This window comes from Arachis ipaensis, chromosome B7, assembly GCF_059453495.1.
Source record: "Arachis ipaensis isolate K30076 ecotype BB chromosome B7, ASM5945349v1, whole genome shotgun sequence".
NCBI classification, from domain to species: Eukaryota; Viridiplantae; Streptophyta; class Magnoliopsida; order Fabales; family Fabaceae; genus Arachis; species Arachis ipaensis.
In genome coordinates, this window is record NC_142442.1 from 59,494,082 (window position 1) to 59,508,064 (window position 13,983).

The 13,983-nt window shown below is 37.2% G+C and overlaps 1 pseudogene; it reads left to right on the plus strand.

The window, feature by feature from the left end:
* The first annotated feature begins 10,034 nt into the window (after positions 1-10,034).
* On the plus strand, positions 10,035-13,459 carry LOC107607335 (uncharacterized; annotated as a pseudogene).
* The last annotated feature ends 524 nt before the right edge of the window (positions 13,460-13,983 follow it).

Below are 13,983 nucleotides of genomic sequence, written 5' to 3' on the forward strand. Positions count from 1 at the left end.
AACTCCATTTGAATTTTGGAAAACGCAACACCAAGGAAAATTGAAATTACTCATATCAGATATGAAAATTTCTTAGTGAGGCAAAAACTCAAACACCTTGGTTTCAATTTAAAACAGAAAACAAAAATAAAGAAAATGCTTGATCTAGACTTCTCACCCACTTAATCATTGTTGATCTAAATCAATCCCCGGCAACGGCGCCAAAAACTTGATGGTATTTTTGTGGAAAACTGAATTTTCCAAAACACCAAAAACTAACCGGCAAGTGTACCGGGTCGCATCAAGTAGTAAAACTCACTTAGAGTGAGGTCGATCCCACAGGGATTGATGGATCAAGCAACTTTAGTGGGTGATTAGTTTAGTCAAGCTAACATTGAGTGATTTGAGTGACAGTTGAAACAACAGAAAGTAAATGACAAGAGGAATTAAAGTGCAGACAATAAATTAGACAGAAACTTAAAGAGCAAGAATTGTAAATTGCAAGAATCTTAAATGACAAGAAATGTAAATTGCATGAAATATAAAGGGGAGAGGGTGCTGGAAATTAAATTTTAACAGGAAAGTGTAAATAGCAATCAAACAGAGAAGTAAAAGGTGCAAAATCATGCAACAGATCTAAACAGGAAAGGGAAATTTCTTGAAGAATTCAAAACAGAAAAGCAGTGCTTAATTTGCAGCAATTTAAAAGTGGTTCAAGATCTCAGGAGTGGAAGAGACTAGAAAACAAGTCTAGATCTCAAATCCTTCCTTGATCCAATAAGAACAATTGCAAAATGAAAAAGGAAGAGTAAATTGCAGAAGAAGAACAAGAGAAGTTGCAGATGGAGAATGAAAACAGAATTCCTTCCAATCTCAATCCAAAATTTCAAAACAGAAAAGAAAACTAAGAGAGAAAGCAAAATGAAAACTAAAGAGTGAACAACTCCCTATTGGAGCTAGCCTCCTTTCTAATCGAGCTCTCCTAATGAGATGGAATTGATGCCTTTATATAGGCTTTACAAAATAAAAAAATGAAATTGAAATGAAAAACAAATTAAATGAAAATCCTAATTCTAGCTTGTTCTTGTGCCTTTGAGTGATGATGTGGGCTTTGCTTGCTTTGGATCTGAGGAGAAATGGGTTTGGTTGGCCTTGATTCAATTTGGAGAAGAACTGAATTTAAATGGAATTTTTATTCAATTTTTGGTCCATGGGTATTGCTCCCAGGGGAAAGCTCAGTTGGAAAACCCAACTTAGCATTCAAGTTGTGCTGTCCGTGTCATTTGATGTTCGTCCAGCCTTGGTTGTGTGCCAAAATGGTGCGCCAAAGTTCCTTGGTACCTTGGGTCCGTGTCAATTTGTGGGGGAGAAGGGGGGAGATAGTGCTCAGTTGGAAAAACCAACTGAGCTTTCCTTTGTGGTGCCTTGCTTTCGGCCTCAAGGTCTTAGGTTCAACACTTGGTGGAAGCACTTTTGTGAGCTTTTTTTCTTGTATTTTCATGAGTGGGAGCCCGATAAAGCTCAGTTGAGAAAGTGAACTGAGCTTTATTTTGCTTTCCTTGTTTTCCTTGTGTCTCCCCCTTCGAGCCTTGGTGGAAGCATTGGCTGATTTTTTTGCTTATTTTTAGCCCTTAAAGATGCATTTCACTCGTGCCTCAATTTCGTGCCAAATATGGACTATGATACATCGTTGGAAAGCTCTGAATGTCAGCTTTCCAACGCAATTGGAAGCACATCAATTGAACGTCTGTAGCTCAAGTTATTGCCCTTTGAAGAAGGCATGGTCATGCTGTAAACGCCCACTTTTAACTTAGCGAAATTTCTTGCCTCCAAGCACATTTTTCTTGTACGGCAAAGCTAAGTTCACTTAGTGAACTGAGCTTTGTGTGCTGATTGTTCATGCTTCCTTGATTTGGTCATGGGCCACGCTTTTAAAAGCTTGGCCTAAGGCTCTAAAGTGTGCTCCAACTTTAAAGTGTGCCCCAAAGCTCTTTGTTTCTCCTTTTTAGCTTATTTTGTGCTTCTTTGCTTCTTTTTCTTCTTATTTCCTACCAAATTTATAAAATTAAAAGATCAAAAAAATATAATATTTAAGCACAAAAGCATTCAATATTTAAGCACAAATCATCAATTTCTTATATGAAAAAGCATAGAAAAACATGACATGGTGACATGTCATCTTGCGTCTGCACGAGGGTGTGCGTTCGCACATATCAGAAATTATGAAATTCTGCAACTTTGCAGAATTTCAGATTTTTAACACAAACTTTGAATGATCATAACTTCCTCTACAAAATTTCAAATTTCACAAACTTTATATCGATTTAAAGGGTTTTCAAAGATCTTTAATTCTAGACAAGTTTCATCAATTTTTGAAAACCGAGGAAAAAGTTATGATTGAACAAAGTTTACCAAAAACTCTATTTTACCGAACTTCACAATTTACACAACTTCTAACCATACACATTTCAACTCATACCAAACCATTCAGAAACTCTATCTTTCATCAAAATTGACCTGTTGTGCCCTAATACACCAACATTACCACATTTCCCTTCACATTTCATCATCTTTAACATCAACACCAATATATCAGAATTTTACAACCATAATGCCAATTCATCAAATCCAACATCACTTATATCATCATTATGCCTTTTCAATTTACACAGTCGATCATCATTATCATATTACCATTACTCATCATACTCAAATCCAACAATCATTAATTCATCGTAAATCACCATATATCATCATTTAACAACTCAACAACCATTTAAATTCAAACCTATCCTATGGGTCACTAGCCTAAGTGTCCATGAATATTATATACTACAAAGAGGAAACTGAAACCATACCTTGGCCGATTCCCTATATGCTCCAAAACTCCAATTTAGCCCAAACAAGCTCCCAACCAAAATCCAAGCTTTTAATTCCACTCCAATAAGCACAATTAAGTTCCAAAAGCTCCCAAAGTCACAATAATCAAACTATATATGCATAAACCATCACAAATCAACCTAGGGTTCCATTTAAATGTAAATTCACAAGGGTTTAGTGGCTCTTACCTCTCCCAATAGATTTGGATGTCAAAAACCAATGCTAAGCAAGGCTTAGAGCAAACCTAAACATCCAAGATCACAAAAACTCACTTAATCATAAACCCTAAGAACCAAAATTTTGGAGAGAAGAATAGAAAGGATTTCGTGGTTACCTCTTCAGTTTCTTGTACGGGTTTTGTAGATCTCTTCACGAGGAACGCGTAGCCATAAACGGTGCGGCGATCGGAGCTCCGTAGCTCAAGATATGAGCTAGAGAAGAAGAGGGTGAATAGTGTTTCTTCTTCCCCTCCTCCCCCTTTCTATTTCTGAAGTGTGTGTGTGTTTAATGGAGTTGTGGCTGGTTTGGTTCACTTAAAGAGCCTTTATATGTTGGGCTTGGGCCCAACTTGGGTCCGGTCCAACCCGTTAGCGTTTTTAGCCCGTTTGGCCCAAGTTCGGGCCAAACCTTTAAAATTAACGCCCGGTTTTCCATTTCTAACATTTTTCTAAGGTTTTTGTCGGTTTTCATTTTTTCTCATGCGGTACCGGACAGACTTGAACTGGTTCAATCGGTTCAACTGCCGATTCGCAATTTTTTACGGTTTTTCGTAGAAAGCACATTTTCTGTCTCAGAAAAACCCACTGAGTCCAAAAATCACCTTTAAATCCTCAAATTCTCACTCTAACTTTTTAGAATCTAATTGGGCAATTAATCATTAAATTAACCAGTTGATTAGTTGCGGTACTTACACTTCATATGAAACCTTAGTGAATAAAGATCCTTGAAAGAAAGAAAGAAAGAGAAAGAACAAAAGAAAAGCCAACATTGGTGGCAAAGTTAGGCCACTAACGGTCAGCACCAATGTTGGTAACATAGAAAGAAAGAAACAAGGAATAAGCTAGGCACCAATAGCTTGAACCCTAAGATAAATGCCTGTGGTGCTTTTGTATTAAGATCTGCTTGGATGATTAGGTTCTAAGGAGTGTTTTAACACTTGGTAAATTGGGTTAACTAACCCAGGATTATCAACCAAAAGTTCATTATCAAGAGCAACCTAACTACAAAGCATTTAGTGACCCAAAGAGGTGCTGGGCATCAATGTATTTAGGCTGAATTGGAAGCTATTTGCCTGTGGTGCATATGTGTTGAGGAAAGGCTTGACTTAGTAAGTCTGAGGGGTGCTTCAACACCCAACACCTTGAGCCAACTGGGTCAGGAGTGTTGACCGAAAGCTTACCATAAAAAGCTGCTTCAACACAGAACACTAAGCTCCAAATAAAAAATAAGTTTCTAGCAAGAAAAAGCAAAAAGTAAGCACCAGGGACCAAAGAATAAAAAGGGTTCATAAAAGCAATTGAGTTAGTGCTTAAGGGGATGTTGTAACCTAGAAATCAATAAGTGTTGAGCTTCAAATACATCATGCATGAAACCCCATGAACTAGAATCAACTATCTTCCAATAAGGACCTAAACTCCTCTCTGTTTTCATTCATTCTTTCTTATGTTTTACTGCTTGCTTGGGGTCAAGCAAGATTTAAGTTTGGTGTTTAAAATGCCTAGGCATCTTAGGCTAGTTTCACAAGCCTTTTTCATTAGTTTTCATTTGGTTTCACACACGTTCTTAGGCAATAAGTAAGTATTTGGATGAGAAATGTATGTATGTCTTGATTCAATCAAACATTGTTATTTATGAGCATTTTCATGAGATTAATGCAAGAATTACTTGATGCTATAAATGATGCAATATCTTGTGATTATGTCAAGGTTTTGATGCATTTTGTTTGGTTGATGATAGGTAAGAAGAAGCTAGAGAAAGGCAAAGAAGAAGCAGAGGAGGCAACGTTGGTGGCCAAAGTTGGCTCACCAACGTTGCCATAAACGTTGACAAGGAAAGGGGAGCAATGTTAGTTGCCAAAGTTGGCTCACTAATGTTGTTGACAAATATTGCATACAAACGTTGGCTCAAGGAGGAAGCAACATTGGTGGCCAAAGTTGGCTCACCAACATTGCCACAAACGTTGACAAGGAAGATGGGAGCAATATTGGTGGCCAAAGTTGGCTCACCAACGTTCCAAGCATGAAAAGCAACGTTGGTGGCCCAAATTTCACTACAAGAAAAAAGGCCTATGGCCACGCTTTTTTCTTGCCACGCTTCAAAAGCGTGGCCATAAGTGGTCTATGGCCACGCTTTTATGAGGGTGGCGATAGATTAGAGATTTGGCCACATTTTTTTTGCCACGCTTCAAAAGCGTGGCGAAAAGGATCAACGGCCACGCTTTTGTGAGGGTGGCAATTGATTACAGAAAAGGCTACGTTTTTTTCTGCCACGCTTCAAAAGCGTGGCCGTAGATAGAAACAAGGACATTTTAAAAGCGTGGCCACAGGGTTTCATTACGGCCACACTTAGAAAATGTGGCTATATGCTGGTACACTTTTGCCACGCTTTAAAAACGTGGCCAAAAGTTTCTTTTTTGCCACGCTTCAAAAGCGTGGCCGTAGAGAGCAAGAATAACGTTTTAAAAGCGTGGCGAGATGGACCAAACCGGTTGACCCAAACCCGGCTCCCAAACCCGGCTCCCAACCCGGCCCAAACCCGGCCCCCAACCCGGTCCCCAACCCTAATCTCTCTTTCCTCTTCGAAGCCACTAACCCTACTCGCCTGTATCGAAGAGCTCCTCCCTTCGCCCTTCTCCCTTCGCCCGTCGCCCTTCGCCGTCCGAGCTCCTCCCTTCGCCCTTCGCCCTTCACCCTTCGCCCTTCGCCCTTCGCCCTTCGCCCTTCGCCCTTCGCCGTCCGAGCTCCTCCCTTCGCCCTTCGCCCTTCGCTCGTCGCCCTTCGCCTTCGCCTTCGTCACTGATGGAAACCACTTCTTCTTCATCTTGGTAATCTTCATACCCTTCTTCTCTTTCTTGTTCTTCTTCGAATCAGTGAGGATCTCTCTGTTCACCTTCAAGCTCCAGCAAACATGGGCGACGGCAAGCTCCTCCCTCTTCTTCTCCTCCAAGCCCTCGAATTCCATAGGTATGATCGATTTTCCTCTTTTTATTTTCTCGATTTTTCCGTTGTTTTTACATTTAGGGCTTTCCCTTTTCATTTTCATTTTCCTCTGATTCGTTCTCTCTGATTGCATGTTCCTTTTCATTTTTATTTTCATGTCCCTGGTTAAATGATAATGCTGAAGACGCGTTGCTTGCGATGCTGTGGACGTACGTGGTTTTTTTCTGGAATGAGAAAGCCACAAAGGTGCACTCTATTCACTATATTCTCCTTTGATTTTCGATATCTTATGTTGACTGTTAATATATGTTGTTCGCGGGTAATAATGGATTCCATGGACTTTTTCCTACTATGATGAATGCTGATGATGATGAATGAAATGTCTCAGCCACGTGAGACAGAAGGCTTCTGTAATTTACTCGTGTTGGTGTTAGAAAGAGTGAAATATATCTTCTTCCTTGTGCAGTTGTGAATGATTGAAGTCAAAACCATGTTTTATGCTGATAAATCGAATTATAGAAGTTGACTAGAACCAAACATTAATTTTATACTAGTTTTTTTTTTATTTTAATTTTATTTGGTGGATCGGTGTTTTTTAAGTTAAGAGTATTACTTAATTTGTGTGGACGATGATGAATGAGCATTATTTCATCATCACTTTGTTTGTGTGTCTTGAATAATACAATGGTGGCCTGGGAGCCTAAAACAGTTGCATTGTTAAGACCAGCATCTTAGCATTTTTTTATTTCTTTTTAATTCTCCGCTTGATGCTTGTTAAGTGATTATATGTGCCAGTATGTGTGTACGTCTGTGAGATGATATGGTTGAAACTCCCGTGCTCATTTAAAGGGACTAACGTCACTCATTTCTATTAAATATAAATGTTATCTAACATGGTTCAAACTTTCTGTCCCATTTTAAGGACTATTTAACGTTACTTATTAGCGTCAATTGTATTTTGTTTTGGATTCTTCTCTCCACTTTGCATAAAAACTCGCTTCTGATGAAAGATGCTGAAGTCACATAAAAAGTGTGTTTTCTTACTGGTTTTGGTATTCCATTAATTCTCACTGTTTGTTGCCTTTTGCCTAAACAGTATTTTCACCTCTAATGGCCTTATTTATTATTAGCTTTCCCCTAAAGAGATTTTAAGTTACTGACTTTATATGATGTCATTTCTATTGGTGGATTGTGACTTTGTGAATGAATATTAAGATATTCATACAATCGTCTTACTTATCAATACTTGATATGATATCGTTTATTTGAACTAATTAGTTACCTTTATTCTTTTTCAGCATGGCACTCTCGGGGCACTTGTCCAAGATTCTGTTAAGAGCCACTACGAGACCCTGTTTTACTGTTTTCCCTTCCCTTCCCCTGCTCCAATTCTCTGCTTTCCAGGTTCCCCTTTCATCTCATTTGATTTTATTTCTGTTTGATTAATCTGGTTTAGCTCATTCTGTTTAGCTTGTTTAGTTCAACTAATTTAGTTTAGTTGAATTAGGTGGTTAGAGAATCTGGACTGGTTAGTGGATGTAGGTTTTGTTTTGTTTACTGCTGCTGTTCGGAATGAATTTGTCTTTCCTCTGAAAGTTGTCCTAGATGAACTTGTTTATTGTGCTATTTTGGTGTTGAATTCTGGACCTGTGATTGCTGTTTGTTGTATTTTTTTTCATTGTCCAAAATAGATGCTGTGGAAGTGTTACTGTTTCATTAATTTTTCTTGGTTTGTTGTTGCTGAGTTCTGCTCTGCTTGTTGCTTGGTCCATATTATATGAACTGCAATGATTTTAGTTTGTGGAACTGGTTAAGTCATATGAATTCTGTTTGGTGCTTGCTTGAACCTGGGAAACATGCTATTTACTGCTGTTGTTTATTAAGTGTTGCTGCTTTGTGCCATGTGTTAGCAACTCGTTTCCTTGTTGAGATTCTTTGTGCTCATTATGCATTCATGCTCATTACATCCTTAATCATTGGCTGCTGCTGATTTCTCAATTTGCATTTCCTCTTCTGCTCACTTTCTATGCATGCATATATGATGTTCATTCTTGGATTCTTTTGGGGGGGGGGGTTTGCCTAAATTTGCTTGGCATTGGGAAATTGTTGTGTGATCATGCAATTGCACTTGGATTCTTTTGCAACAATTATTCATGGATCTTATTTTTCATTTTCTTTTCACTATTAAGTAAATAATTAAATTAATTTCACATTGTACAAAAGCACATGGGATTGTGGCCTAAAACATTGGATATCTGAAAGTAAATAGAAATTAAATTGATGTTTTCAGTGAGAAGGATTTCTGCTAATTCTGAGAGATTGAGGTTATTCATTTGTTTGTGATAGAAAACATTGTGTGCCTACTTTGATGTGGTTTCTGATGCTTGCATTGTGTTGCCATTATCTAATATAATCTGAAATTCTGAACAGCCATTTGAATTTGTATTTGCATTTCTCAATCATGCACTATTATTATATTGTCTATTGTTAATTCAAGTATAGTACACACGTCCTTTTCTTTTCTTTTAGCAAAAAAAAAGCCTGAAAATATATAGAATAACATTGGAAGTATTATTTTTGCAGTAACAACCAATAACAACACTGAAGCTATTGAGAGAGAAGAAGAACAAGTTTGAAGAGGTTCCACTGTTTTGGCTTTGGTCCTTCCTCCCTGCTGGTGCCTTCGTCTCTGTCATTCCCTACTCAGTCTTCTCTGCCATTAGTCACAGATTTTGCAGTTTATTGCTTAGTTTTAAGGTGTGGAGCCTGGACCAAAGTAGTAGCTTCATCCACACTGAACATAAAACTTTCATTATTCTTTTTTCTTTTTTTCTTGTTTCCTTTTTTTTTCCACGCCACATAAATTGGAGCACATACATCCACATTCCACTGTTCTTCTTCCTTTTCCCTTTATATCATTTATTTATATTTATAATTATAATGTCATTCTATTTTTTTATAAAATTATATAGTTTTTTATTTTTCATAGCATCTTTCAATTTATAAGGGTAAGAACTAATTCGTCACAAATTTCTTTTTAAAATTTGTTGTTAGCCAATAGATTATTATATATATAAGAAGGAATTCAAATTTTTAACACTTACTTAAATAGACAATAAATTAATTACTTGACCAACTTAAGTAAGTTTTGTTGTATAATTCTTTTATATAGAAAAAAAAGCTTTAGATAAAAATGGTTATTCCTTCACTTTTTTGTCTAAGAAAAAATAGATTTAGAAAAATAATATTTTAAAATTGGGAATGCTATTAAATACTATTAAATGAATTAGGTCATTTAAGGACATTCTACTCTCATGCTATTTTTAATTAGTTGTTTGGGTTTCAATGTAGCTTATTATAGTGTTAGATGTTTGTAGCCACTTGAGGAGAGATAATTGTTTCATTTTATCTCATGATCGAACATGTGAATAATTACTAATAAAATTTATTTGTTAAAAAATGATTTATTTATACTAAAAAATATTAAACATATTTATATTTTAATATTTACTTAAGTCTTAGTCTATTTTTGTTCAGGCTTTCGATAGTTATCTATCCACTACTACTGCCACTTCTTTGTTCTGCTGCTGCTGTGGTAATATAATAATCTGCTGCTGCCGAGTAGCTGTTCGCTGACGCTGCTACCTCTCTAATTCTACTTCTGCTATGCTACCATTTTGTTGCTGTTGTGGAACGGATTAAGACAGTAATTAAGGTTGGTTTATGCAAATTTAAATACATCTATTAATTTGTTATTGATGTCATGCGTGCAACTTGGTGCTTTCCTGAGGCACTCATCACTTTAGGCACTTCTTTAAGCATTGCTAAAATTCAATTTTCTCTGTTATTTTATGTCTAATGCCTTCAAAGTATTTTCGAGGCTTGCACAATATTGTCTCTTAGTTAAGTAGGAAGCTAGATTTGCAGTTAGTGAGACGAACAGTAAGGACTTCAATTTAGAAACTTAGCTATCTACGTGAAATATATAGGTTTTCGATGGATATGTCGAAAGACTGGATGGATACACCACGTCATGAGAAAGAATATCAAGTTGGTGTAGAAAGATTTTTACACTTTTCTTTCTCATCAAAGGGAGTTCCTCAAGGGGAAGAAATTCAATGCGCTTGTGCAAAGTGTTGTAATATATTCTGGTTAAAGAGAGATGACGTATACGATCATCTAATATGCCACGGTTTTGTAAAAGGTTATAAGCGGTGGTTTAATCATGGGGAATCACTTTTTGCTATGGATATTGACAGTGACATAGGCGGTGAATATAACTGCAATGATAACATTGATGAGTTGTTACGTGATAGATTTCGAGATAATACACAAGTTGACGGACAAAACATGGGGCCTAACGAATGTGCAAAAGAATTTTATAAATTGGTAGACGAGGCAAGCTAAGAACTATACCCCGGGTGTAAAGGATTCACAAGATTATCCTTTACCATTCGTCTTTACTTGTTAAAATGCTTGCATGGTTGGAGTAATGCGTCATTTACTTCTCTCTTGGAATTATTGAAAGAAGCAATGCCATATTTGAATATTCCTATTTCTTTTGATAAAACCAAGAATATGGTGAAGAACTTGGGTCTTGACTACCAAAAGATCGATGCATGTCGCAATGACTGCATGTTGTATCGGAACGGGTATGAGAATGACTCATCTTGTCATGTCTGTAGAACATCCCGTTATATTGAGCATCATGAAGAAGAGGATGATGTTACCTCATCTAGAAAGCCTCGCAAAGTTGCTGCGAAAACTCTAAGGCATTTCCCTTTGATTCCCAGACTTCAACGGCTTTTTATGTGCACAAGAACTGTCGAAGCTATGTCTTGGCATCACAATGAGCGTGTTAAAGACGGGTCCTTAAGGCATCCTGCCGATGGTGAATCTTGGAAAGCATTTGACAATCGACATGAAGATTTTGCAAAGTAGCCTCGTAATGTGAGACTTGGGTTAGCAAGCGACGGATTCAATCCATTCCGAACTTTGAGCAGTACACACAGTACATGGCCTGTTGTTCTGATGGTGTATAATCTACCCCCTTGGATGAGCATGAAGCCTGATTATTTTATGCTATCTTTACTTATTCCTGGACCACAATCACCGGGAAATGACATTGATGTCTATCTTCAACCATTGATTGAAGAATTAAAAGAATTATGGGAGTCAGGTGTCGAAACATATGATTCGAAAGAAAACAAAACATTCAACATGAGAGCGTGCCTTTTGTGGACAATTAATGACTTCCCTGCATATGCTATGTTATCTGGGTGGAGTACAAAGGGAAAATTGGCTTGTCCATGCTGTAATGATGAAACTTCTTCTATCTATCTGAAACATAGTCACAAGACTGTTTATATGGATCACCGAAGGTTTTTACCCATGAATCATCCATGGAGGCATAACAAAAGATCTTTCAATGGAAAAACTGAACTCAGGTCTCCACCACAGTTGTTAGAAGGTTCAGCTGTATTTGATATATTGCGAGAGGTAGATAATTCTTTTGGGAAGAAGCAAAAGAGATCAAAGAATGGCATATCAAATTGGAAAAAACGGTCAATCTTTTTTGAGTTACCATATTGGAAGTCCAACATGTTTAGACACAACCTTGATGTCATGCACATAGAGAAGAATATAGTTGATAGCATAATTGGAACTCTTTTAGATATTCCCGGAAAGACGAAAGATCATGCAGCTGCTCGTTTTGACCTTAAAGATATGGGTATCAGGAAGAACCTTCAACCAAGAGATACGAAGGATGGAAAAAAAACTAAGTTAGCAAAGGCATGCTTTTCAATGACTCCAGCAGAGAAAACAATCTTTTGTAGTGTGTTGAAAGCGGCAAAATTACCAGACGGTAGCGCTTCCAATATTGCTCGATGTGTGCATGAAACAAAAAAGAAGATTTCTGGTTACAAGACCCATGATGCTCATTTCATGTTGCATTACTTGTTGCAAGTACCAATCAAGAGCATACTTCCTGACCATGTTGCCATCGCTCTAGTTCGATTATGTTCATTTTTTCGCCGAATATGTCAGAAAGTAATTAGCTTGGATGAGGTAGTTAACTTAGAAGCAGAGATTGCTGAGACATTGTGCCAATTGGAGAGGATTTTCCCTCCTAGCTTTTTTGACATAATGGTGCACTTGCCTATTCATTTGGCAAATGAGGTGAGGTTAGGTGGTCCAGTTCAATATCGTTGGATGTACCCTGTTGAACGGTATATGTGCACACTAAAATCGTATGTTCGTAATAGAAGTCGTCCAGAAGGATCTATTGCCGAAGGATATTTGGCGAATGAGTGTATCAATTTTTGCTCAAGATATTTGCATGAAGATGTTCATACAAGATTTAATAGAATCCCTCGGAACAACGATGAGTGTGTTTCAGATGAGGTGCGAACTCCTAGTTTGTTTCCAAGCAAAGGATGTCCTCTTGGTGGAAGAATGGGAGATTTGTTTATTTTAGATGAAAAATCAGAAATAAAAGGTCATGCATACATTCTAAACAATTGTGATAAGATCGAAGTCTACATGAGGTATTTTCTTCGATTCATTATCATTTGTTAGATTGAAATCATCATATTTAACCTTACTAAAAACTAAGACTATGAATATTTAATCTCTTCAGAGAGCATGAGGAGGCAGTTAATGATAACAATCCACGAACAACAAAGTGGGAGAAAGCCAAGGACCGCAGTCAACAATTTTCAGAATGGTTTAAAATTCGTGCCATGAAAAAGGATGTGCCTGATTGGGCAAAAGGGTTGGCTAGGGGTCCAAATCAAGTTGCAAAAAGATTTTCAGGTTATATTATCAATGGGTATAGGTTCCATACAAGGCACCGTGATGTGAGACGTAAAACTCAAAATAGTGGTGTCACATTAGAGGCATTGACTCCTAGTTTTGCTAGTGTGAAAGATAAGAACCCAATTGAAGCAAAAGTAGCCTACTATGGTAGAATAGTTGATATGTTTGAGTTAGATTATTATGGCCAATTTAAGGTAGTCTTGTTTAAGTGTGAGTGGTATACAGTTGCAAAAGACAACTTTGGTCTTTCATATGTGTATTTCAATAGAAAATGCTACCAAGAAGAACCATTTGTGTTGGCATCTCAAGTAAACCAATGCTTTTATGTGCAAGACCCATATGTTAGGGACAAGCACTATGTTATGAAAACAATTCCAAGAGATTTATTTAGGGTAAGTGATGACCTTGAGTCTGATTCTCCCATAATATATGCAAGGGAGCCATGCGAACCTGAAGTGATTCCAAGTCTTCTAAATGATAATGGCGAAATTGATCTAGTGAGGAATGATCTACGAGCAACTATTATAGATATGGATCAAAACATGTTTGCCAAACAATATTGTGAGGAAGACGAGGAAAGCGAATATGAGTACATGGATGACTTTGACTCTGAAACATCTTGACAAGTGTTTTTGGTAGAATCCTAAACAACCCACTTTCCTTAGTTGTTTTCCTTAGTTAATTACTTGCTTCAGTTGATTATGCTCATTTAATTATTATTTAGTTAGCATTTTATTAATTGTTATTATTTTGTGTATGTAGAATAGAAAAAGGGGAGATCACTAAGAGAAAATGGATACTTACCTTAGGCCAAAAAATGAAAGGAAAAAGCCCAAAAAAAAACAATTCCTTTGAGGTTACACAAGTGAAGTCAAGTGCTGAATTGCTCAAACAATACAATATTAAGAGAGAAAGGATCATGGCTGAAAATGAGAAGGTTAGCTTGCAAGCTCAAGCTCCAAAGGATCCAACAAGCAAACAACCCATCACAATAGTGGAGGATGCATTTGAAGAGCAACTTAGGACTTCGAAGAAAACAAGGAAGGCTCAACCAACGGCACTTTTTCAAGAATGCACGCATAATGGAAATGGGACAATGTTTGAAGTTGAAAAGAACTCTAAAACTAGGAATCAAAGGACTGCTGAA